This window comes from Mobula birostris, chromosome 13 (assembly GCF_030028105.1).
Source record: "Mobula birostris isolate sMobBir1 chromosome 13, sMobBir1.hap1, whole genome shotgun sequence".
Taxonomy (NCBI): domain Eukaryota; kingdom Metazoa; phylum Chordata; class Chondrichthyes; order Myliobatiformes; family Myliobatidae; genus Mobula; species Mobula birostris.
The window spans coordinates 8,924,141-8,929,202 of record NC_092382.1 but is presented as its reverse complement, the minus strand read 5'-3'; the positions used below and the strand labels follow the sequence as shown (position 1 = coordinate 8,929,202).

Sequence of the window (5,062 nt, the reverse complement as noted above, 5' to 3'; positions counted from 1 at the left end):
TGGAGCTGTTGGGGAGGGTTTAAACTAGTTTGTCAGGGGGGTGGGAATCAGAATGTGAGTGCAGTGATTAGGGTAGAAGAACAAGGGCACGATGCTGTGTGTTCTGAGTTGCTGAGGAAGGACAGGCAGGGGACAAAACATAAATGTAGCCAGTTTGAGGGGTTGAAGTGTGTCTATTTCAATGCTAGGAGTATTAGGAATAAAGGGGATGAACTTAGAGAATGGATCAGTACGTGGAACTATGACGTTGTGGCCATTACTGAAACTTGGCTGGAGGAAGGGCAGGATTGACTGATGCAGGTACCGGGGTTTAGGTGTTTTAAAAGGAATAGGATGGGAGGTAGAAAGGGGGGGAGTAGCATTACTGATCAGGGATAGTATCATGGCAATAGAAAGGGAGGACGCTGCAGAGGGAGTGTCCACTGAGTGGGTGTGGGTGGAAGTCAGAAAGAGGAAGGGATTAATCACTGTGCCGGGAGTAGTCTATAGGCCCCCAAATAGCCCTCGGGACACCGAAGAGCAGATAAGCAGGCAGATTTTTGAATGGTGCAGGAAATACAGGGTTGTAGTTATGGGTGATTTCAACTTCCCTCATATTGACTGGCACCTCTTGACTGCAAGGGGGATAGATGGGGCTGAATTTGTCAGATGTGTTCAAGAAGGATTCCTGACACAGTATGTGACTGGCCGATGAGAGGAGAGGCCATACTGGATCTAGTTCTGGGTAATGAACCTGGTCAGGTGGCAGACCTCTTGGTGGGGGAGCATTTTGGTGAGAGTGGCCACAACTCCCTTAGCTTCAGCATAGCTATGGAAAAGGATAAAAACAGACAAAATGGGAAAGTGCTTAACTGGGGAAGGGCTAACTATGAAGGGATGAGGCAGGAACTAGTGAGAGTAAAGTGGAAACAGGTGTTGAAAGGTGAAAGCACAAGAGTAATGTGGAGGAAGTTTAGGGACCACTTGTGCAGGGTTCAGGATAGGTTTGGCCCACTGAGGTAAGGAAAAAATGGTAGGAAAAGGGAACCGTGGCTGTTGAAACACGCGAGGCAACTCGTCAAGCGGAAGAAGGAAGCATATGTTAGGTATAAGAAGCAGTCAGAGCCCTGTTGGTTGCTTTTCGATTGCTCCTACCCTGTTTACTTAATTGTCTCTACCAGTCATTTTTTTTTTGAAATCTTATTATAATACTTCAATACTGCTTTACTATGGCTGGGAAAAGAACCAAAGCATTTGCAAAAGAAAGAGAAACAGAAGATGAATCCCCAGTCACTTTGGATTCAATCAGTGACTTCCTTAAACGGCAAAAGTAGGAATTCTCTGAGGAGTTTCAACTGCTTAACGGCAAATTGGATACAATTCAACAAACTTTATTTGAGCATGAGAACCAAATTCAGGAGAATACTATGAAGCTAATAACACTTGAAGAGGACGTTGAAGATACAATTAAACTCTGCAAGGAGTTATCTTTATCTAGTGATAAAATGCTGAAAAGGATCATCAGTCTCGAAAGCAAAAACAGGAGAAATAACTTGTGAATCCTGGGTCTTGAAGAATCAATTGAAGGCGCTGACCCTACGAAGTTTTTTGCAAACTTTCTGAAGCAGCTTTTCCCTGCTTTATTCACTTCGGAGCCGAAGCTCGATCGAGCTTCTTGCTCTCTGACTTTGAAGCCATTGTCCTTGGCAGCGAAACCCAGATTGGTCGGACTAGCCTTTCATGAATTTCGTATTAAGGACCTTTTAATTCGCCATACCCGGAGACAAGGAATGATCAATTTCCAAAATTACAAGGTTAGATTTGTGGAAGACTATTCACCTGAAGTTTTGGCTGATCGTATGAAATATAAAGAAGTTATGTTGGGATTTTATAATAAAGGATATAAACCATCCCTTCAGTTCCCCGCACGTCTGAGTATCGTTTTGAAGAACGGATTGTGAAAAAGAATAAACTCAGTTGAAGATGCGAAAGAGTTTCTGAAGGATGAAGTCTAAAACTGTTATATTTCTTATTTGATCAAGTTTTTTCTTCTGTTAATATGAATTTGAAATAAGGTTACGTTTTGGCTGTTCATATATTGTCTTTTGTTATGTATTTTTTTGATACTACTTTATTTTATCCCTTTTTAAGGCTTTATTTTAATACAGCTTTCTTTGAATTTGTTTAAAGTCATCCTTTCATATTTTCGAATACTGAGTTATTTTGCTTTTTATGTTGTGTCTTGGTAGGGGCATAATGACCTTGCAGGACTGGAGGTTTTTTCTCTGTCAACAGGATTTTTTGGGGCCGGTACTTAGTTCTTAGCTCGCTGACTGTCTGTTGGTCAGCTTTCTCGCTTTGGGTGGGGGAGGGGGGTAGGGCCTATTTCTCCCTGGGAGCTCTGTTGGGTTGAATGTATGATTGTTTGTTTGAATACCTTACTTTACGGTTTGTTTTCTAGTTTTAATAACTTATGGCTAGATTTTTTAATTACACATTGATTGGTATTTAAAATGGTTCAAAATATTAACCTATTTAGTTTGAGTGTGAAAGAGCTGTATCACCCCTTCAAAAGGAATAAAGTGTTTGCTTATATTGAAAAATTAAAAGCACCTATTTTTTTTATACAAGAAACGCACATACGCAGCTGTGATAGCTTACATTTTTTTACTCGGTGGGAGGATATGCAATTCCACTCTTCGCTTAATGCAAAATCACGTGGATTTTCAATTTTTGTAGATAATACAGTTTCCTTTATTCAGCATAAAGTTGTTTCGGACCCTAATGGTCGATTTGTTATTGTATCAGGGAGTTTAGACAGTAAGTTGATTGTTTTTGCTCATGTTTATGCCCCAGCGTAGATGATCCAGGATTTTTTGAGCGTCTATTTTCCTTTTTGCCAAATTTGTGTACTTACGCCCTTGTGATGGGAGGAGATTTTAACTGCTGGTTAGATCCAGTATTAGATCGCTCATTTATTAAACCAGCCACACTTAATAAATCAGCTTTGTTTATCCAATCTTTTCTAACTAAATGTGGTATAGTTGATGCTTGGCGATTTCTTTATCTGACGGACAGGGAGTATTCTTTTTTCTCTCATGTCTATCATTCTTATACCAGGATTGACTTTTTTTTATTGATAGTCAAATGATTCCATTAGATCGATCGATTGAATATGAAGAGATTGCTATCTCTGACCACTCTCCTGTAATTCTATCTTAAAATATTCCTGGTCCTATTCCCATGAGTAAATTTTGGCGCTTTAATTTAACTCTGTTATCCGATAAGGATTTTTTAAAAAAATTTATGGAGAATCAAATTACTCTTTATTTTTGAAGAAAATACGTTGGAAGAGATGCCTAGCCTTATTATATGGGATACTTTTAAAGCATACATCCGGGGTCAAATTATTTCTTATACTGCAAACATCATTAAAAAAGCTAACAAAGAAAGAAATGAATTAGCCAATCCGCTAAAGCAACTGGACCATAAATGCACTTCAGTACCTGATCCTGAAACATGTAAGAGAGGTATTGAAACTAAAACTAAATATGATCTTCTTTTAACATACCCAATTGAAAGCCAACTTTTAAAAGATACAAGTCAACTTTATATTCACGGAGATAAAACTGCTAAGCTACTGGCTAATCAATTGAAGCCATTTTCAGCCAAGCAGCAAATTAAAGAAATACGTAAAATTAACGGGGACATGACAACTGACCACCTTGAAATTAATGACACTTTTAGGTAATTTTATTCTAAATTGTATAGTTCTGACTCTGTTAATGATAATATTGCAATGAATAATTTTTTTAGATCAATTAAATATTCCTAATCTTTCGTTAGATGATCGTAGGCAATTGGATCAACCTATTTCCCAGGATGAAATTGCTCAGGCTATTTGAGAATTGCATTCTGGGAAATCCCCAGGACCCGCTGGATTCTCTGGAGAGTTTTAATAGGCTTTTTCCTCCTTGATTATACCACAATTATGTTCTACCCTTACTGATTCCTTTAAGGTAGGAAGACTACAGCAGTCTTTTTACTAAGTTTTCATTTTGCTAATTCTCAAAAAGAATAAGAATCCTACTGTATGTTCTTTGTATAGACCTATCTCTTTATTCAATTTTGATACTAAAATTTTATCTGAAGTGTTGGCTCGCAGACTTGAAAATATTATATCTTCTGTAGTTTTGGATGATCAGACAGGATTTATTAAAAATCGATATTTCCATTTTAATATATGGCATTTGTTAAATGTTATATACTCTCCATCTAAGGAAATACCAGAATGTGTGATATCTTTGGATGTGGAGAAGGCTCTTGACAGAGTTGAATGGAACTTTCTATCTGCATCCTTAGAAAAATTTATTTTGGACCTAATTTTATTCATTGGATTAAACTACTTTATTTATCTCCCTCCACTCGGGTTCTTACAAATTTTCAGAATTCTAAACCCTTTAAACTCCAGCGTGGAACTAGACAAGGTTTCCCTTTGAGCCCTCTGCTTTTTGATTTGGTATTAGAACCCTTAGCAATTGCTTGTCGAGAGTCAAAATAGATCACTGGCATTTTAAGGAGAGGTACTATTCATAAAGTGTCGCTCTATTGCTGATGACTTATTCCTTTTTATATCTAATGTTACAACCTCCTTACCATTTGTGTTCTGTTTACTGACTAATTTTAGTCAAATTAAATCTACTGAAGAGTGAACTGTTTCCTTTAAACAATTTAATACCAATTGATATCAACCTTCATTTAAAATTTTTAGAAAACAAAACAATTTACATATTTAGGAGTAACAATTAATAAGAATTATAAAGATTTATTTAAGGAAGAATTCTTAGGTTTATTGAATTACGTTAAAATACTAATTGGTCACCTCTCTCTTTATCACTGATTGGCCGAATCAATTCTATTAAAATGAATATCTTATCTAAATTTAAATACCTTTTTCAATCTGTGCCTGTTTTTATTCCTAAATCTTTTTTTGACTCTTTGGATTCAATTTTTTTTCTTCCTATATATGGAAGAATAAAAAAACTCGTATAAATAAAGCTCACCTTCTAAGAACCAAACAGAA

At 36.8% G+C, this 5,062-nt stretch overlaps 1 protein-coding gene across 1 annotated transcript in view; it reads right to left on the bottom strand.

Moving 5' to 3' along the window:
* The window catches only part of LOC140208355 (uncharacterized), a 94,442-nt gene that overhangs the window by 41,734 nt on the left and 47,646 nt on the right, over positions 1–5,062 (bottom strand). The gene's annotated exons all lie outside the window — the stretch shown is intronic.